This window comes from Lissotriton helveticus, chromosome 6, assembly GCF_964261635.1.
Source record: "Lissotriton helveticus chromosome 6, aLisHel1.1, whole genome shotgun sequence".
Classification (NCBI taxonomy): Eukaryota; Metazoa; Chordata; class Amphibia; order Caudata; family Salamandridae; genus Lissotriton; species Lissotriton helveticus.
Window position 1 is genome coordinate 2,034,060,514 of NC_136067.1, and position 22,664 is coordinate 2,034,083,177.

The window sequence follows — 22,664 nt, forward strand, 5'->3', positions numbered from 1 at the left end:
ATAGCAAAATGCTATGCATCAAGAAATCACTACAAAAATAGCGATTTCTAATAATTCTTAATTGCGACTCGCAAATTGCGAGTCGCAATTAAGGAATATCTCCCCATTCATTCCTATGGGCCTTAAGGCCCATAGGAATGAATGGGAAGACAATCTCAACTTGCTAATCGCAATTAGCGATTCGCAAATTGAGATTGCGATTTCAAGGGTGCAGGGGTGTCCAAAGGACACCCTGTTGCACCCCTGAAATTGATGTGTGCACATATGTTGCTCACACACATGCCCTGTGTGTGCGCAACATAAAACTTTGAAAAATGCACTTTAGTGCATTTTTCAAAGTTTTTTCTAATTACCACGAAGATGCACTTCATGGTAATTTGCGTGCCCTAATAGCGAATTCGCTATTTTTTTCACTTTCCTGCATTGCATTTAAGGAATCTCAATTTGAGATTCCTTAAATGCAAAGAATCGCAATTTAGCGAATTCTTAATTAGCGATTTTTGCATTTGGGATGATGCATCCCAAATGCAAAAATACCGCTCGCAAAGGGCCAGATTCTCAGAATCTGGCCCTTTGCGAGCGGATTTAAGCTTGATGAATCTGGCCCCTAGACCCAATTGTTTAGCGGAAAATACATTTACTAGGGGGGGTGTAATACCCCAAACGGCCCCTCTGAAGCTACGCCCCTGTGGACATACTCTGCACTTACACCTTCTCCATTCAAGTGGAGACAGCAGACCAGTTTAGACTCTATGGTGTTGTCTCTTAAGCAGTTGCAGCCTCTGAGCTGACCAAGGCTTCCATTTCAGCAGCAATACCGCACAATGTCAAGAAGACGCTAACAGCAGCGGAAGCAGCAGATGCGGCCTCTTGGACCCACAGTGGATTGCAGGACGACACAGTGATACTTGTTCTCACAATGGCTTGTTGCAAGTTACAGTAGAAACAATGCAGAAAGACCAGGGATTCTTTTTTTTTTCTCGTTCTTCTAAATGTTTACCACCTAAAGCATTTTTGATGCCCTCAGGCAATATTCTCTCTATGTATATACTACTACTAAAAAGTTGGAAAACAATTAAAATAAATGTTGGTGATCATTACAACGAACGAATGCACCTATAACGACGCATAACAGCTACAACAAAGTTATAGCAATGCATTTACCACTATGAGGTAAGTTAAGACCCATTATAATTACAACACAATTAAGAGTTGTAATTGTACAGGATTTGTAAGGGGTTTGTTTGGGTTCAGGAATGGGCAGTGTATAGAGCAGTAAGGAGTTTTTAGAGATCCGGGCAGGGGCCTCCTTAGCACAGCACTCTGGCTGGAGAGCTCCTGATTGAGCCCGGAGGGGACCCATCCTAGTGCCCCCCCCCCCCCCCCGAGTTTCGTTATGCCAGTGGTTCCGGGAAGCGTAATCTTATGGGAGGGGGAATTGAGGAGTTTTTAGGGTTCAGAGAACGGTGACATTAAGGGATAGTACAGGGTTTTACAACTCAGAGGTAGGTATTATATGGGGTATTTATGGGTATTTAGGGTGCGAGGATGGGTGGTGCATAGGGGGTAGCAAGGAGTTTTCAGGAATGGGTAAAGCCGAGGGGAGGGAAGTAAAGGTTTTATTTGCTTATGGAAGGGCAGTACGGATATTTGGGGGATGTGGGGGGGTGGGTGGGTGGGGGGGGGGTGTGTGTGTGTGTGTGTGTGTGTGTGTGTGTTTGTGCGTGTGTGTGTGTGTGTTTGTGTTTTTCTTTCACCAATATCGCCAAAAGTAACAACACACGGACTTGAAAGTTAACAAAGTATATTTTCCACAGTTTTTGGTGAATTTACAAAAACTACATACCCCACAATGCATCTTAAAGCGTAACTGTGGAAAAAATGTATTTAATAGAGAAAGAGACAATGGACTATTGATAGATTGCACCGTGAACAAGCCCTGACGGGTGAAACGCGTTGGTGAAGGGGATAATGGCACTGAAATAAATCGTTAACTTTCAAGTCCGTGGAGTGCGTGTTACTTTTGGCGAGATTGGTGAAGCATTATTTACGAGGTCTGGTCCGACCTCGACACGCGCACCGGCTGTGAGAAAGAGCGCATTCCTTTAGAAAGGACAATTTGGTGAATAATTAATATATATATATATATATATATATATATATATATATATATATATATATAATATACACACACACTCACCTATATATCTCCAATATAATGTGATGTAATACATAGTTGAGGTTTGCGTTACAATGGTAAATGTTACTTTGGTGAATGGGATTGCGTTTTAGGTGTAGTTGTGCAAGCATGGTAAGTGCAATGTGTGGTTTTGACTATAGTAACATTAAAAAATAAAACTATTTGACCTTCAATACATACACAAGAACTACACAAAGTCTTAAGTCAACACAGAAATGTAAATATAATAATAAAAACCCCTCAAAGGTCGAATATACCTTCCACTTCAAAAGTAACTTTCAATGAGATAAGGGGTCTCTCAGCACTCTTGCAGACAGGACAAATCAGACTTTTTATTTATTTATTTTTTTAGTTCAAAAGAATTTATTAGAATTTGAGGCAGTAAATAAATAGTTAAACATAATAACAAGTGATACAGGTGATGAATATCAATAAGGAATAATATATCATGAAGGCTAAGTTACAAATTGGATAAATAGAATAGAAATATTGAAGAAAACAAAGATTTAGTACCGTAATAATAAAAAGCATCAACAGTATCACCATGTAATAAAGAGAGTAGAACTTAGCAAGAGAGAAGAAAAGGAGAAAGAGAAAAGAAAGGAAAAGAGGAAGAAAGCGGGGAAAGAAGACAGAGGGAGGACAAATCAGACTTGAGACAAAGGTACAAAAAACAAGGCAACCGAACATCTCCTTCTTTGCACCCAGGATCGCGTATGACACCATGTATGCATCATGGGGTCGTCTCTATTCAGCTTTAATTTTGGAAAGCGCTCCGAATACACCCCTAAAAAAAAAAACCTTACGATGCAGTAACATTCTGCTCATGATGTCAGAAATATGCTACTCCTCCTCCATTCAGACACGGACTGTGTCTTTACTTATAACTTGGCTTTCTGCTGTATAAATAAGACTTGCATTCATCTTGTAGACTTCCGCAACACAAGGTGAATAACTTAAGTATCGGTTTCTTTGCATGCAGGCAATACATAGCGATTTACTGCATGTAGATTCCTAGTTAAAATTATGCCCACTTCTGAGTGTGTGATATCGAGAACCAGAGACAGTGACAGTTGTGTAGCTTCTACAGTAAAAAAGAAATATATATTCATAAATACATTACAAAAAAACAGAGACGGATTGGATAAACTCAACCAGTAGTGAACCACATCAACACAATGATCACCCTCTTGGAGTGAATTGAAGCTGAATCTACGGTTGCAGAGAGAAAGGACATGCAGGGGCGGCCACAGTCCCCTAAAACCTTCAGCCATACCTGAATCTAGGCATGAACTTGTCCCGAACCTGAGCAAGAAGGCCAGGAGTTACTGGCATAAATTCTATTTATCTATTGGGACAGGAACATCCCCTGCATTGTAAGCAGGCATATACCCCTGCCTTGAGTCACTAACTGCATGCAAACCATCTCTTTTTGCCCTGATGTCACACTAGTTTAGTCGGTGTGCAGAGGCCTGTCCACGGTAATGCAAGTTCCACAACCTTGTTCTGTGACCTGAAGGGGTGCACAATGGGTGCCCTCATAATGGACAGAGGACTACTGTCCAGGCCCTCTGTCAATTACATAATGTGGTAGTTTCAGCACACTGTGTTTAGTGAATCGGTAATGCAACCAGACTTTTTTTATGATTTAGAGAAAGTGTGATCTGCTAACGCCATGTGTGTAAATGTCTGCTTATTCTGTGAACCAACAATATCCTGCATGGACATCCCGAATGCATGCTGAGGTTGTGAGCGCTCAGCACAAGTATGGTGGTAGGACTCTGCATGTGGTATAAGTCTTGAGTCCTGTGGCAGTGGGATCCATTTTGGATGTTCCTCATTTAGCATGGTTTAAGTAAAATGGAGGATGAGAACAGCTTCCCCAGACAGTGGAAGTGTATTACCTGCATTCCTGTAGATGGAGGGTGGAGACACAAACAGTAAATGGATAGCGAATGAGGCGGTGGGGCTTTTTTTTAATATAGAAACTCTAGTAGCAAAAGGCTTCAGATTTCTTGTTGAGCACTGCCATTTGGTAGATGGTAGAGATGAGGGGTTGAACTACAGTTTCTATTGTTCAATGTGAGGAAGTTCATAGGTGGGGCCTACCCTTTGTTTTTTTCCTGACTGTTGCTTCAGGAAGGTTGATGGCAAGCAAATGCAGAGATCTCACACTTCCTCGTGCCTTTGAGTTGTGTGCTTGAGCTTGGAGCAAGTCCTACTGCTACCTGCCGTGAGAGCCATCAGCTTGCACAAAGGCTATGTCTGACAAACAGCCAGAAATGATATTTGGAAGATAATCAACTCAAACCAGTTTTGAAGTTTTTGATAATGGATCTACCTCTCCTCTGTGTTAAATGTGTATAAAAGTGTATTCCAAATCACCCACTTTGCTCTAGTTCCAACTCCAAGTTCTTAACCAATGAAATAAGTGCTCCACAAGTTACTTGAAGAACTGCTGTGTGACCAGGGATGTGCCTGTCTGATAGTCCGTCTCCTAGAGAGGATGGGATATTACCTGCAGTCTGCATGTTCTTTCCCCTCCCTCCTCCCCCCCAGAGATGTATTTGTTATTCTTCCTGAAACAGAGAATCATACATACTGGGGTAGGAAGGGTCTCTTTAAAGGATGATGGGAAGATGGACCCTGGATAAAAATTGTTACTTGAGCAGCTGGAATTGATATGCCTGCCTAGGAGAGACACCGGCACTGCCACAACACCACAATAAATCAGTCCAAACTCCAGGGACACCATGCTATATAATCAAATCCGAATAATCATCCTCTAGTTCCTCATGAAACAAGTCCCATTCGTCTTCAGAGTCCGTTAGGTCGTCTACCCCTGCAGCCAAGAGCATCTCTCCTAGTTCAAAAGCCACCACCTTGTCTTCATCACTCTCTAATGGATCGGTGCCCTCTCGCTTTTCGATGAACTCCCAAATGCGGCTCCTCTGCTGGGCTTATGAAAAGGCTAACCACAGTGAGCTGCGATTTGGGATCCTCTCCAACTGCAACCACACATACTGCCTCAAGTGCATCCGCAAGTGGAGGAGTGCCAAGCAGTTCGAGAGCAAGATCATTGTCATGTCTTGAGTGCCGCATCACATCACATTTTGTCATTCCAAGTGACTATTGGATCGAGGAAAAGGAGGAAAAACAAACTCATCCAGAAATACAAGGAGGCAACGAGCAACAAGTCATGCCGTTATTTTTAAGGCAGTCTGCGTGTTCTACTGGAGAAGCCAGGGGTCTGCCTAGTACCTGGAAGACTGTCTGCTAAGTTGAGACCGTCTGGACATACAGCAGGAACAACTATCCAGAAAGAGAAGCCTAGTGGGTTCCCAGCGTAACAGCCAGAGAAAGTGGACTACAACAGCGAGCAAAGTAATGAGTGACCTGTGTGTTATATGCAGTGCCACCACTATGTTTTGTGGCTCCTTTCCACTCCTATGATCAGTTTGTCTTTGAGATAAAAATGTAGTCGAAAGTGGATGGTATTTATTGTAATACAGTCTATCTGACTTGACTCTGAGTCCTTTCAGCAGTATGGGGACATGGTATGGTTGGGGGCATGGTCTTTGCCCTCAAGATAAGGCAGGCTGCTACATTCACACTGGCTTTTAGGGAGGGGGGATGTAATTTTGAGCCCACAGAGAAGAGTGTGTGTCCTCTCATCTTTTACAAAAAGGAAGCCTGTACTGCTGTATTGCTGTCACTTGGAGGGATAAAGTTTCTGATGTTTTTCTCTTCATACCATTTTTACAAGGTTTGGAACCTGGTTGAAAAATGTATCTGGAGTATGGAAAACTGAATTAAAGCAAATGTAATATTTTTGTGTTAATGCTGTACTAATAGGGTCTCAGAAAGCGTTCTACCACTTATTGGTGTTGAACCTTAAACTTTGACATGTGTCCTAGCATGGAGGGTTTTGTAGAAGATGCTGATGAAACAGAATAATCCGAAGCCCTTTTTTGACTGCAATAAAGTAGTCGTTCTAAGATGCATTGGTACAGCATTCCAGAGCTTTGGAGCCATAATGGAGAAAGCGCTGTCACTGAGGCGGGGTTTGTGAAATTTTGATATACGTAAGAGCAAATAGTTATTAGAACAAAGTGATCTGTCTTTACAGCATTTGTTTAGGCGGCTGCTAATAAATCTGGAGGTAGTTCTACAAATTCAAACGTTAGTGCTTAACACATTGATCTGGGTCCGTATGCTAATCTCAAAATCTGGGTAGTACGGAAGAGTTTAGTCGACTTATTAACAAAGTTAATACCCCATTAGACCCTACTACAATAGCTGGGTTGAGAGCCCATGAGCTTCAGACAAAAAAAGCAATGCTAGCAGTAGTTTTCTCTTGTAAAAGTGCAGACAGATTTAACTGAAGCAACCTGACTCTCCGTATGAGATGAGTCAAATGTAATTTCTAAAGTTTTTACAGAACCTACAGGTTGGGTGGCAGGGACCGAACTGTGAGGGCTATATCAGCTTTCTTCGTTGTTCACAGTCTGTTTCCTCTGTGACTTTAAGGCAGGCCGGGTATCCAAAAGAAGCCATGGCCTGAATAATGCATGAATGGAGTAGGCTGTGCTCCTGAGGTCAGCTTGGCACCTGCAAATAGGAGGTGGCTCTGCCCCTGCCTCTTAGAACCTCCTCATGAGCAACGTCCCCTGTTCTCTGAGCACACTGGGCCTTCGTAGATCCTGCCACTGTGGGAAAGACCTACTGCTGTGGTAACCTGGTGATAACTACTTTTCCTTCAATGTTCAAGCTAACCTTTTTTTGAGTTTGACTAAGACGCGGGGTAGCTTTTTTTTGGGGGGGATCTGATTCCTGTGGAGTTTCTGAAACATCGTCATTCTCTGTCCAAGACATCTCTCTCTATTTTACTTTTTATGTACTGTAGGCCACATGAGTCGGTCTCAACACGCATTTTCTGCCTCTTCATTCTGTAAACTACATGGAAATTTAGAATTTATTGGCCATTTTCAGAAAAAGATTGCAAATCAGTATAATAAGCCAATGTCCGGTCTGTTCCTGGTTCCAAATCCTTATTGATCTTTTAAGAAAAATGAAAACTTTCCTGTTCAACCTCCATCTAATGTAATGTCTTTCTCTTCTCTTCAGTCAGTGGATCTGACCTTGAAGCGTTCACCCACCCCATCTCCCTCTCTCCTCTGTGCCCTATCACAGATTTTCATACTGCTTCCTCCTGCACCCTCACCCCCTGCTCCAGGCTTGCTTTCCACTTGGCATCTTCTTCTCTAGGCCCTTCTGGGGTCTTTTCTAAAGAGACAGACTCTTTTTTCACCTTATGGGGTTCCTCAAGGTTCGATCCTTAGCCCTCTTTTATTTAACATCTATGTCAGGCCTCTTGCGACAATTGCTGAAGATGCTGGGTTATCCCTTGTCTCCTATGCCAATGACACCCAGATTGTTTTCTCCCTTTCTGCTGAAAGGGCATCTACATCATCATCCCTTCAGTCTGAGCCGAGGAACATAGCAGGCTGGATGCAATCCATCCTGCTTAAACTTAATGGTGAAAAGACGGTGGTGCTGATTCTGGGTAAGAACAAAGACCTGTGGGGACCCCAACACTGGCCGCCTAAAATGGGCGCTCTGCCCCAGCCTAATCATCAGGTTTGGAATTTAGGCGTCCTAATCTATGACCAGTTATCAATGATGCAACAAGCGGTGAAAGTGTCTTCGACCTGCTTCACTATCCGCAAATAGCTCCGGAAAAACCTTTGAATGTTGCCTTTGTCTACGCAACGTGGTCCATGCTCTTGTTACCTCAAGACTGGACTACGGGAATATTCTGTTTCTAGGTGTCAACAAGGATGTGTTACGTAAATTACAGATGGTGCAGAATGCGGCGGCTAGGCTACTTTACAAGGTTCCTAAAACAGTTTCATCTCAGGTTCTCTTCGAGATCTTCATTGGCTCAGGGTTGAGAATCGTATCAAATTCAATGCCCTGAGCTATATGTTTAAAATCAAATTTGGTAAGGCACCCCAATATTTGAATGCCTTAGTTCACCTGTATCTTCCTTCACGTGCTTTGTTCTGCCACTCAGGCTAAATTCACGGTGCCTCCAACCAGATTGTCGCGAATGGGCGGTGGGTCCTCCTCTGGTCTAGGTCCCTCTTTGTGGAACTCTCTCCCTATGTCACTTTGGAACGAAACTATATATGAGAATTTTCGTAAGTGTTTAAAAACCTGGTTGTTTAATATGTAGAACACTTCCTTTTTCTTCTGTTCCTGACAGGCGGAGCTGGGAAACCGTTGGGTAGCTGTGCACATTATAAGATTAATATAACAACATAACATTCGCGTGCAGTCAGCCCACACCAGTCTTACAAGTTTCCTCTGATTTCCTCTTACATTCTTTCCCTTCCTCCTTCCCCTCACCTCCTTTTAAACGTGTTCTTACCCTCTGACGTTAAACACTTGCAAACTGTCTGATTATCATCTCTTCTGTGTATTGTTGAAGTTGTCAAACTTCACCCATTTGAATGCACAGCACACCGACACCATCAGATAGAGCGTGCTTTAAAAGCATGCATCATCAGATAAATAGTCCCATTGTGCCTTTGCTTATTCAGCACCATCGTTGCTTCTGTCTGTCCTGTCTTTCAGTGCTGAAGGTATCTTTTAGAACACACTTTTCAATCTTTAATACCCGTCTACCTAGCAGCTTAAAATTGTGCCTAGTTATTGATAATTTAGAATTACTTCCTGAAAATATGAGCTTCCCTGCTGAAACTCCCACTGTATCTTTACGTGTTGGACCTAAATAGCCTGGAAAGTGGCCTTCTTAAAGCGGACGAGATTGGTTTATGGACGAGTTTGGTTCCTGCTTAATGCATAAAATGGGTGGTTACTCGAGATGGAAGGAGTGTTTACTTTATGGTGGTTTTCTCAAGTACACCCTGATTGGGCAGCTCTGTGCCATGAATGTTATTGGTGCCACCCAACGCACATCCATTGTGATTACATGCCAGCCCTCAATGAGGAATATTGGGGCCTGGCCACCGCCAAACACGTTAATAACCCTCACAGCTTTCTTGTTGCAAAGCCTTCGCCAACTTTGAAGGAAGCCTTTTGGTGTAAATGTCCTGTACACCAATTCTTTTGGACACTTTACAGCTAGATTATTTTAATTATAAGGGAACCCTGAGAATGTGCCACAGGAGGAGGGTGCCAGCTCCCCTCCGCAAAATCACTCTCTGGTTCAAGACTTATTTTTTGCCCCTGGTCCAGGCAACAAAGGAGGATGCGGTGCTAATCTCTCCCTTCTGAAATCTAGGTTTTCTGCTGCAAATAACATGATCTAGTATCCTTAAGCCACTAATTTATCTTTTGTTTCCTATCCCTACTCCCTGTGGACGACTTTTGCACTTTGTAAAGCACTAAGTGATAGGTCCTGCACAAACACGGAGAAGCCTACTTAACATACAGCACATAGATGAGTGGATCAATACGATGAGAAGATCAGTCCGAAAGTCCAGGCCATTAAGTAATTTGTTTTTTTAAGATACTGTAAGAGGTCATTAGTCTGATTTAGTGTCATCAGGCTTTATTAGCATATTCATTGATGATGTCCACCATGCCTAGGTCACCATGTGTAGTTTCAGGTTTTTTTCTCTGTTTATGTACGAGCAATTAATCTGGTGGGCTTGCTTTATGAGCAGAAATCTCTAGCAATATTGTTTAGTTGATATTTTTTTATTTATTTTTAAATCCAAAAAAAAGATTGAAATGAAAGAAATCTGTCCGATTGCGATTATGCAGAAACCTACAGGATGCCGAAGGGACTGTGCTTCCTATAATGGTGTTAGCAGCTTCTAGATATTTGGCTTCAGTGTGGCAAACTTAGAGACCATGTGCCATTATTGATTAGTCGGGTCTTACTTAATAGTGTTAGCTGCTGGGAGGCAACCCCTATTTTAATATTCAATTGTGCTTGTTTGATGAAAGCGGAAGATCTACCTGTCTTAAGCCATACTTTCAATTTTTAAAGGAGCCAGCCCGTGAATGATGTCCGAATACATCTTAAAGCCCAAATAGACGTCATCAGCCCAAGGAATATTATTGAGATATTCATGACTGGGATAAGAAAAGTGTTTTTTATTCTTCTCTTGTCTGTCTCTTTGGCTTAACTATTTTGTCTCATGATCAATCTCTTTTGTAACTGTTCTATTCATGATGTAATTGTGTACGAGTTGTATGTGTTGTAAGCCTGAAGTAAACTTTAATTGATTGACTGTGGCTTAAACCTGGCAGTGTCCCTGTATAAACCATCCCACACGTTTACTAATAGTCTGTACTTTATTTAATTTTTTTAATTGCAGCTATTAATCGCCCTCAATGCAGACCGTTTCAAGCTCGTTTGTCCTACCTGGTGAAGGACTTGATGTCGTGGTGTGCTATTTAAGAAGGGTAAAGTAATAGTACCAGATTGAATCACTGATGGGTTCTGATGAGATTACAGTATCCATATCCCTCTCTGGAGTTTTGGAAACTTTTGCAGATGGTTTCAAGTCACTTCTATTGCACACGATTCAAACGATCATTCCATTGTCACGTGATCTCAGAAATATGTACGTAGCTGTTTATTTTAAACCCGGGGATTGCTGAGCAGTAGACCCCACCCCACCCCTTCAGCGTATCAAACAGCAATGTTAAACAAGTATTTTCTGAAATTTGCTGAATGCCCTGTGAAAAGCATGCACTAAACAATGGGTTGACCACAAAAATCATTCACACTAACTTCTCTCGTTTAAATTATATGTTTTGCTTCACACTTTTGAAATTGCACTGAAAAATACAGGTTACTTGCATTAAAAAGAGAAGTGATTATATACCAACCGCACCTAGCATCAGAGCTTTCTGTAAAAATATACTAGTCTGGGCGGCACAAAAAAGTACATCCAGAGTGCTTTTTTTTTTAATGTGTTTTGCAAACTAAGGTTAACACCTTGAGGGTGGGATTGTGACTCATCATTTGTAATAGGATACTTTGAAAAAACAGAGGCATCTCTAGAAGTGATATTTTGGGGGGGATAACTTTGCATTGAGCCACAGATAAAACTGGAAGGACCTTCTACAATGGCGTACCATGGTATGTGTGTACTTATGTGTGGATATATATATACTACCTAGTGTTGTTTGCCACAGATAGTTCAATTTAGGTCTGCTTTTCCATAGAAAGAGCGTTTTGTTTTGTTTTGCTAATAACTTTGGCCCAGTTTGACAAAAAAAGTTCACCTACCTCAGCTGCTTCCTGGAAAGTCTCTGGGTGATCCGTCAAGTGGGGGTGAGAAAAAAAGGTGGTACCAAAATGCAAAATCCCCATGCATTTTCCATGGACTTTTTAAAGATTGGGCACAGCAAAAACTGCTGAACAGAAGTACACCAAATATGGAAGGAAGCTGGATCTTGGCCTGTAGATTGTGCTTTTTGTAATTTAGTGTAAATCTGTTCAGTTGTATTTAAGAAATGTAGGTTAAAAAATAATTGTATATTTCAGCAGTTGGATCCACTAGAGTCCCACAAGAGTGCAAATTGAGAAATGTAGACCTGTGTTTCGATAAGCCAGTTTTTCCCTTGAGCCTTCATTCTCGCATGAGCAAGTGCGAGCGCTCGGACTGGCTGGCTATTGGAATGTTGGAAATGAAATGGCTGCCATTACTGTTTACTGTGGAAAAAATCCAGGTGTTGTGGGAATGAAGTTAAAACCTATATAAGGGGGCAGCAGAAAAGCATGCTGTCCACCTAGATTTGGAGAGGAAGTATCTGAGGCATAACTACTGTGCTGAAAATAAATGTATATTATTAATAAATAAAAAAAATTACAATCTCACGGGATAATGAATGGTAACAAGGAGTAGGCGAGTTCTCCATACACTCCACTAGTAGAAATGCATATTGTGGACCTTGTTATTGAGAGAAAGTGTGTAAGACTTAAGCACTGGGATGAGTAGTAGGTTGCATTTTTTTATTATAAAAAAAGTTGCAATTTCAAAACTCTCTAGTGGGATCGTGAAAAATGGCAAGGTGTAAGTGATGTTTAAATTGGAAAGAATTGGGAGTAGTGCTAAGGCTCTTCCAAAACCTACGTACACACATAATTACAGAGAGAGGTCTATGTAGTAAGGCCAGTCTTTGCCCACATCCTTCTACGCACACCATTTCTCTGAAAGAGAGATCTGAAAGGAGAGGCCAGTCAATCCCCACAACCTACTACGCATACCCATTATTAGAAAGATGCGTCTCAGCAGAGAGGCCAGTCTCTCCATACACCCTACTAGCACACCTGTCATCTGAGAGAAAGGGCTGAAAGGACAGTCCACTCCCTCCCCACACCCTACTAGCACATCCGTCCTCTGAGAGAGAGGTCTGAAAGGAGAAGCCAGTCTCTCCACACACACTATTACGCACGCATGACATCTGAGACAGAGGTCTGAAAGGACAAGCCAGCCCCTCCCTGCACCCGTCATCTGACAGAGCATCCGAAAGGAGAGACCAGTCCCTCCCCACACCCTATTACACACACCCATTATTACAGAGATAGGTCTCAGCAGAGAGGCCAGTCCCTCCACACACCCTACTATGCACACCTTTCACCTGATAGAGAGGTCTGAACACACCCATCATTACAGAGATAGGACTAAGCAGAGCGGGCAGTCCCTCCACACACCCTTCGACATACACCCATCATCTGATAGAAAGATCTGAAAGTAGAGGCCAGACCCTCCCCACACCCTACTATGCACACCTGTCATTTGAGAGCGGTCTGAAAGTAGAGATCAGTCCCTCCACTCACCCTGGTACGCACACCCATCATTCCTGAGAACATTCTCAGCAGAGAGGCTAGTCCCTCTATATATCCTACTATGCACATCTGTCATCCGAGAGGCTTGAAAGGAGAGGCCTGTCCCTACCCACACCCTACTATGAACACCCATCATTACAGAAACAGGTTTCAGCAGAATGGCCAGTCCCTCCACACATCCTGCTATGGACATCCGTTGGCTGAGAGAGAGGTCTGAAAGGAGAGGCTAGTCCCTCCCTACAATACTATACATTATTGGGCAAAACTGATAACTTTCTTTCTGAATTATACTTACGTCTTTAATGTAAAAGCCCATACAAACCCCATAAAAAGTATGCTAAAAAAACTGAGAAGATAAATCTTAACTAAAATATTGTTGTATTATTCCTTATTATACCCGCACATAATTTTTTAGAAAGCATTTCCAAACTGTGCACCCTTTCCTGTTATGTTACAATACAAAAGGCATTCCCTTTCAAAATAATGGCCGTACACAAGATATATTCTACAGTTATTCTACCATAAATACACTAAAAAATAATTAATTTGCTTTAAAGTGAAGCATAGAAATTCACTGAAAAACAAAGGTTAAAGTAACGTTATAGTTAGGAGAATTTGACAGTGACAACATTAAAGTTTTTTTTTTAAAAACACAGATATTCACTATCTATAGTTAGCAGCACTAACTATAACTTTTGCCCGCCTTGCCCTGCTTATGATCTTACATATGATATCACACATTACCTCATTGTTGACATGTCAAATGACAGAATTGATGACATCATCCAAGCTTTATTCTCCAAGTCTTGTTCTTTCAATTGTAATGGCATTCGAGGCCTGACAGTAGGTACAAAATAGCTTGGGTGAATATCAGACCTCATGATCACAATCTCAGATACAGCTCCTTTTATTGTTTGCAACGTTGACCCTATACCATAAACTTTACAGGTAGCATTGTTCAAATTAACAATCAACCACAGATCTATATGAAACCCTCATTGAATATGGTGTTTAGTCTGTATACAACTGTTCAGAGACAGCCAAGTTCCTAAAAATACTGTCTGTCTGTTCCAAAACTAATGCCCTTCTACACACAGCGTTTATCTGTATCCGACTGCGCACAGACACCTAACCTACTTTGAGAATGGAAGTTGGTATGAGTAGAGAAGTGGGTACTGTAAACAGTATTTACTCTATGGCGAGAGTTTACCCTGTACCACACTGTTTGCAGACAGTGAAACTCTCATGAGAAATACACTTCAGAGTATTTAAAAGTATCTACTAAGATCAGTGTACACTCTATGCAACAATTGGAAAAAAGGACACAATTTGCTAAAAATAACCCACATCTGAAGGTGCTAAAGATCATACTACCTCCACGCTTCATACTTTGGTAAAAACTATACAGTAAATCCTTCTTCTGAAGCAAGACCAGCACATGTACATAAGTTAGTGACTGGTGCGTGCACTCTTCTGTATTATATAGAAATTGTCATGCGGATGCGATTCTGTCCCATAACTCAAACCTGCTTTCAAAAGTTACTATCTACAACATAGAATCTTATTTCTGTTGAAAACGTTGTCTGCGGAACAAAAATACTTGTGTGGAATGTAATGAAGTCAACTGCACACAGAGTTTCTCTTGATAACGATTTATAATGTGTTCAATACCTCTACACACCTGTGGTTCATTAGGAGCAGAAAGGTTTTGTAAACACCCCATTAGCTAGACACAGGCTGTATTCAATTATGTAGACCAGTAACATGATACTTACCCGCGACAATGTAAACTGTAAAACTAACTAGCAAACTCATTAGATGATGTAATCAGTGATGTCATAAATGATGTCATAGAACATGTTATGAGTGATGTCATATGTAATGTTATAAGCAGTGCAAGGCGGGGAGCATGTTCGAGTTAGGGCTGCTAACTAATTAGTACATTTCTGTGTTCTTTTAGTTAAAAACGTTAATGTTGTCATTGACCTTTGGTTTTAGTTCTAGATAATTACATACTGGTGGTTGCCACTGTGAAGTTCTAGTTGAGACCGGGTTTCCATAGGAAATAGATTTTTTGGTTTGGTCATAACTTTGATGCTGTTTGAAGAATCTTCATGAAGCATTTTACAAAAAAGAGTCATCTACCTCCGCTCCTTCCTGGAAAGTTTTGGGATGATCTGTCAAGTGGGGGTCGAGTAAAAAAGGGGGGACCAAAACATGTTTACCTCATGCAGTGTTCCATTTTAAAATTGAACAGTGCTACAGCCAAAACTGCTGAACGGAATTACTCCAGATTTGGCAGAAAGTTTGATCTTTACCCAGAAAGTGTGCTTTTCTAGTAATTTGGTATAAATCCATTCAGTAGTTTTGTAAAATGAAGGTAAAACAAAATATAGATATCTAGTGACACAGTAATGCATTGGGAGTACTAAGTGTAAAAAATGACAAATTAAGTATTCTGATAGGCTGGTCCTCAGGACTGCGACCAGTCCTGTAAGACCGAGCTCTGTGATTGGCTGGTCGCAACATGAAGAGAAATGTTGCTGCTATTTTAGGTCTCGGGGACTTGGTTGAGTGTCCTAAATATGTAACTAAAACAACATATAAATGGACAGGATAGGGGAACCCTATCTCCTACTTCTTGTGGGGGCAGGAGGGATTGGATTTTAGGGTGATGCCTCCTGGGTTCAAATTGCAAAAATATAATTTACGCATTTCTGAGGACTCACGGTACCCAGTGCGCCCAGTGAAATTCAAAGGTTTACTGCATGATTTCTGTGGGACGAAATAAAGACAACGTTGTGAGTGTCCGTTGGTGTAGCCCATAGGGGGTTGGCCAGCAATGAGGGGAGGAGGCAATTGGCGACCTGCAGGTGGTTGGACACAGGCTTGCCACAGGCCAGGCCTGTGGTGGATCTGCACCACGCATGGCTGGCTATACATCAAGATGTTATAGTTTCCAAAAAAAGCGAAGAGGTCCTGGTACTGGATAATAATTCCTAAAAATGACAGGAGGAACTTTTGCTTGAGGCTCTGGACCCTTCCAACCTCGTTATTAAGCCAGTAAAGGTGAAGGTGTAAGCAAGTGTTCCTTTCTTCCTAAGCGGTCTTTTATTAGCAGAAGGATGATTCCTTACTTGAAATACAACACAGAAATCCACGCTGATTAGTGTAAAGTTGGTTCTTTTATTTGCATAAGTTGATTTATAGATCCATTTCACTCATTTGACTTTTTATATAGCCAGATTTTATAGAATGGAACAGTCGACCCGTGCTTCGCCCTATGTGGCAAGTATAGCCAGGGCTTTCTAAAGGCTAATCATCATGTATGAATAAACGCATAATTTAACAGAGGTTGCTTATTTTCCAGAGTGCTTCAAAAATTCAAAGTTTTTTGCAGCCAAAGTAGTATCCGATCGCTCTCAGTCCCCGGGTAAATCCATGCGAGTGGCGGTCCAACTGAGATTTTATGCGTGCCGGCTCGCTGCCCAACTTGTTCTGCTGCACACATCAACTTTTAGACTTCGCCTTACCCGACCGAGTATTTGACTTGTTTCCAACTCAGGGGTACTCCTTGCGGCTTGTGCAGCGGTGCAGATCCCTCTTGTGTATACTCCTGCTCCGTGTATCTGCTATGGTCTCTGCACTCTCGAACGGGTGCAGACGGTCCAGCGTTGGCAGCACCGCTCAATATCCAGCTCCTTACTACGTAAAAAGGACCAGCACTCTCGTTTGGTAAATCCACCTTCTTGATTTACTGCGAAACGTTATGTAAACAAACACGTTTCGGCGTTAGCCTTCGTCAATGTCGACGAGCGCCACTACCATGGCAACATATATCACATGTTACATTCATTATAATTGAAAGCGGACACTCAAATTGTAAGACAAAATCAGGCGCCATTATGGAACATGTCCAGGCTCATCTGAATTTGATCCAAAGTATCCCCTATGGGTAGCTCTTGCGGATCAAGAGAAACCGCTCCAGTCAGGAGGATTACTCGCAGGCATTTCAAGAAAGCATATCGCGCTTTAGAGCAAGGGGATACCCACGAAGAACACAGAGTGGCAGAGACGAAAGTAGCAAGTAAAGACAGGAAAGAGCTTTTGCAAAGTGACAGTGTACAGAAGAAAGGGAACTACTGATAACAAGTTCAGAATGATTACGAGGTACTCAAATGCAGCGTAGGAGATTAGATCTATCCTGCGGAGGAACTGGAGATTAATAAAGGCTGACACCACAATAGGGAGTGACCTGCCATCTGAACCAAGACTAAACTTTCAGAAGATCTAATCCATAAGAGACCATCTAGTGGAAAGTCACTTATTAGGAACAAAACCACAGTTAGGCATATGTGACCTTCGTAGCTGTGTCCGTGTGGCAAGTGTAGGGCATGCACCAATAGCAAGAAGGTGACTAGTTACAGGATAAGTGGTACTGGCAAAGAGAAAAAGATAACCAAATTTATTACGTGCAGTACCTCGTATGTGGTATACTGTCTGGTCTGCCCATGAGACCTACTTTACATGGGCAGTACAATAAAGGCTATCAAAATGAGGATTTTGGAGCATTAAAGAGCCATTGTGAGTGTAGATACGAATTACCCAGTTGCACGCCACTTTGAGGGTTACCACAATAGCAACAGGGCACTTTTACAGTACTTTTGTCTCAACCATGTTCCCTAAAACATTAGATGGGGCAACAGAGAGAAACATTTGAGGCAACTAAAACGGCGCTTTATAATTGATCTGCAGTTTAAGTCTCCAGGAGGGCTTAACAGTGGACAAGACTTCATTTTTTGTTGTTGTTTTTTTGTTTTTGGAAGACCTTTATTGTGCACAGTTAGTCATAATACAGTGTACAGTTCACGGCATTCAAAGGCCAGCCGGGCAATGAATAATCAAACAAATCCTTGTCTGGATGACACAGCCATTTAGCCGGTAACCCGGGGGTCCGGCGGCGAAACACATGTACATGCATGTACTATAATCAGGTATTTAGCTGCGTAAATGATAGGTCTACATTTTATCTTTTATTATCAACAAGAACAGTGCAGAGTTAATCAAGCATTAGTGCCGTTGTGAACAACGCTCAAGTCCCCACTGAGGGCCTGGGAATCCGCTGGGGTTAGGCGATAGTGGGGGAGCTGTCGATGGGCTGTGTACCAGATGTGTGTGCTTAATGCTTGCGCAGGTGTGGTAAAACGTGTAGTGGTAAAGGTCACTGGGGCGTAGAAGCAAGCGGTGATGCTCGGCGCAGCTTGTCTGCAGCCGTCATGTATGTAGGCCAGGATATCTAGCAGTGTGGTGTATTTGCATCTCTCCAGTGCTGTGAGTAGGAGGTCGCAAAAACGGGGTGGTGGTCGGTGTACGGCATATCCTGGTCTGGGTCGGCGTGGGTGGGGTTTCAGTGCGAGTCCTCGCCTTTCTGCAGTCCGCGAGCGCGGCCGCGTCTCGGCGGTCAGTAAGTAACGTGTGTTCAGTGAGGCATCGCTTCTTGCTAGCTATGTAATGCGTCTGTTATCTCCGTCTGCAATAAGAAAGGGGGTCTGGTCGGGAAACATGACCAGTGAACTAACTGTTCCCTATGTCTACGCAATGGTGGGAAAAACCTGTGGGTGGGAAGGCAAGCGAGGTCAGGGGGGGGGGTGGAGATCAGCGTGGGTTCCTGTGGGGGGTCAGCTGGTGCGAGGCGAGGCACAGTGGGGCGTCCCGCATTATAAAGGGGGGAAGTGGGAGGGGGGGCTGTCAGCATGTGTTCAGGTAGGCCAATGTGAGGGTAGAGGTAGGCGCGCAGCGCGGAGCGAGCGTCAGGCGTGTGGCGGAGAGGTGAGATAACCAGTACTCGCGAGGGCTGGGCTTTAGACCTAGGGAGGCAAGGGAGATAGGGGAAAGGGGTACAGAGCTGTGGTCACTGCTTGCGCTGGTGGGTGTCGCAGTGGTGAATGGACAAGACTTCATTGTCCACTTATGAACTTGAATGCTGGGAGGAGAGAGGATACACCGTAAGATTAAGTGAGGACAGCTCTTTGTAAGCACACAGGTAGGAAAGAAATACCGTCATCTATTTATAATAGCCTATCTTTGGGCAAACTACACAATGCTCGAGATAGCCAATACAAGGCAGAATCAGTGGTAAATGGGTCAGCCCATACCGGGCAAAATTGGCAAATAAACAATGGCAGTATCGGTATCAGTAGAAGCGATGATTCAAGCACATGACTATCAATAAACCTTGCCATTGCCGTGTTATATATGCATGCGATAATTTGTAAAATTAGATGCATGGGATCATGTATGAGATTAATGTTTGACTGTGTAATCATGAGCATGTCCATGATGATTTAATAGGCAGCTTATATAATTGTAACGAGTCTGGACATGTTCCATAATGACCCCCAATTTTGTCTTACAATGCGAGTGTACGTTTTCAATTACAATGAATGTAACATGTGATGATATATGATGCCATGGTAGCGGCGCTCGTCGACATTGATGAAGGCTAACGCCAAACGCATTTGTTTACATACCTTTTCTCAATAAATACAGAAGGTGGATTTGCCTAACGAGTGCTGGTCCTTTTTACGTAGTAAGGAGCTGGAGATATATATATATATATATATATAAGTTTAATTTATTTAGACAATTAAGTCCATTAAAATAGCTGATGCAAAGCGAAAGTAGTGCAAACATGGAAAAATCAAAGTTAAAAATCTGCACACATACAGGCCTCATTATGTAATTCAATCAAGTGCTATGTGAAATAATGCCAGAAAGACATGCACAAACTTAGCTGGGTTGAATAAAAACGTGTGCAAATGAGCAGTTGAACAGGCTGTCCTTGTGAAACCCTGCACTAATAGCCTGGATTTCATTGTAAGTTCAGTCCATGTTGTTCTATATAAGAGCGACTAACCTTGTGTCGTGCTGAGTCTAAGGTGCAGAAAACTAGCCTAGTGTTTTGTCTACTTATGTGATCTTAGCTGGACCAGACTGCTCCTATGTAAATTTGTTAAGTTAAACATTGATAAAGCTATACTTCAGTAAATACAAATAAAAGAGCCTAGTTGACCCATGGCGAGCAGCCCTCGTTGTTTATCCAACCTCTCGTAGGAGCCTGTCGGTTTCTGCAAAAACTTGCCAAAATGTGTTAGTCCCTTTGGAGTAACTGCGGTATAAATGAGCGATAGAGCCTCCTTACATGTTTTTGTGCCATACTGCACAAAGATTGGCCTTAAATACCTTTGTCTCTGTTGTATTAAGCTAACACAGCAGCATACAATGTGGGCAACCGATTCGGAGTGATATTGACACAGCCTACATTGCCCAGTTCTTCCAGTGTGCCCTGTATTCCCTTATGGGCGTTATCAGGAGCCTAACTGCTAAAATATTCTTGAAAGCGTATTTTCCAATAGCTGCTCTCAAGTCTAGTTGACAGAAGAAGGCTTCATGTGATGCTCCAAGCTCCCCCGCGCATCTGATGCTTTTTACTTGATTCATGTCCAGTTCCCTCGTGACCTTCCTGGTCTGTATCTTAAGTTTATTCTTTAGTTGTGCTTTAGTGATTGGAAAGCCTATAAAGTGCGCTGGGTCCATATTTAGCATTATTTCGTACACACGCTTTTCTTGTCTGAAAACATAGCCTTGAGGGCACCCTGCAAAAACTCAGGATTGTCCGGCTCACCCGGAGATAGTTTGATTATATCTTTTTGGCACGCTATATCCATGTCGCTTACTAGATTGATTTCCAACCGGATTAGGGTGCGCCGAGTATTTTCTTGTATGAGGCTGTGTCGCAGCGCGCCCATGTCTCAGCCTTCCTGGGTAAGCAAGGTGGCCATAATTTACTGTAGGTACAAGTTTGGCCCCGATGACTTTTCGAATTGCCTCAGCAGAGTGACTGTTTAGTTTGTGATATAACTTTGATAACGCATATGTACTTTTTGCTGCTTTTCTTGCTTTTGCCTGCAATTTCTGTTTTCCCGTATCCATCATCCAAATGCCAAGATAATTGTATTTGGAGGCTGTCTCTATTTTTAGTGGGCCAAGTTGCCATTTAAGCTGATGTTTTTTGGTACTTTGGCCGAAGACCAGGACTTTAATTTTTCCGGCATTCACCTTGAGAACATTGCTTATGTTGTATGTGTGTAGTATGCCCAAGGCCCTCCTCATTCCAATGCAAGTCTGATCCATCAAATCGTCCATATATTGTATTATTGGAAGTTTCATGCAGCCTAATGTGGGTGGGAAAGTTTTATCTTTCAATAGTTCTTCCCTGAGATCTGCTGTATACAGATTAAATAATGTTGGAGCAAGTACGCATCACTGCTTGAGTCCTCTGTTGGTGAGGATCCGCGTGTGAGTTTATCTTGATCCTCACCCAGGTGTCCATGTATAGCGCTGCTATTGCTGCAAGCAGTTGTCTCTGTGTGCCCCATCCTTCCAGTTTTCTCCTTAGGATATTGCGGTCAATACCTTCCAAAGCCGCACTAAAGTCTACAAAGCAAACACACAAAGGTGTATTTATTTCGTGGGCTTTGGAACTCAAGTGAGGGCAATAAGGTTGTCCATGGTAGAGGGATTGGGCCTAAACCCTGACTGATACGTCGGAATGATTTTATTTTTGTGTATCCATTGTTCTAATTCTTGTATAAACACTTTGGCAAAAGTTTTGCCATCCACGTCTAGTAGAGCACTAAGGCAGTAATTTTTCAGGGGGAGTTGGATCTCCCTTTTTAGGTCGAGGGACCTATAAGCTGCGAAGCAGCTTCCGGTCCGGAGAATTAATGTTACTTAGTAGGGCTTCAGAACCCGCCTCCCTGCCCTGTCTGTCCACCATTGGCTGGCTTCCTAAATGGAGGCCAGCCATTGGAGGAGAGAGCCGTCCCTCCAAAGAAGCTCCGTCTTTTTCGGATTTGGGGGCGTAAGTTTTGCTGTTCTTTAGATAGTGACGTTGCCTGTCACTCAAAACAGCAAAACACGCCCCCAATCCGAAAAATTTCAGAAGCTTGAGGCCGCCATTTTGTTTCCTTCGCAGTGAAGGTGAGCTGTTCCTCACTGTCCTCTTGCCTTCTTCCCCCTGATTGCACTCGTGTTTTTAGGTCGAGGGACGCGCAGAGCACTCCTCGTGCCCCCCCCCCCCCCCCCGCCGCCGTCTACGCGAGCTCCGAGGCCCGCACGGCACAGCGTCTGGGGAGGCAGCTGCGAGTCACGGGGATCAGCCAGGCAGGCATTCTGCAGCTCAATCATTCTCCTCGGGCCGCCGCATGGTAGTCTAGTAGCCCCGAGCTTGATCTCAGCAAAAGCTCCACTGGCCCGCCACTAGACAGGGAAGAGTGTTTCGGTGTGGCCCGGGCTGGCACGACTTGACCCAGATGTCCCTGTTCCCTTGCTGCTCCTCGCTGTTTCTTAGCATTAGCATAAAGCCTGATCCCGAGTTTCTGTCTCTCTTCCCCCCACTTCCCTCTGCCCGCAGCTCTCCTTCGTCTCTCATCGCACCCCCCGCCCCCCTTCGTCTCTCCTCGCCCCCCGTTTCCGCTGCTCACCTCCCCCCACTCTCTCCCCACAGAGCTCCCATCTCTCTCGTCTACTTAGCTCTGAAGGACACTCCAGCAGTCGCGACGCCGT

The 22,664-nt window shown here is 43.1% G+C and overlaps 1 protein-coding gene across 8 annotated transcripts in view; it reads left to right on the forward strand.

Annotated features, from left to right (window-relative positions):
• The window catches only part of DTNB (dystrobrevin beta), a 1,143,128-nt gene that overhangs the window by 30,242 nt on the left and 1,090,222 nt on the right, over positions 1–22,664 (forward strand). The window lies entirely within an intron of this gene.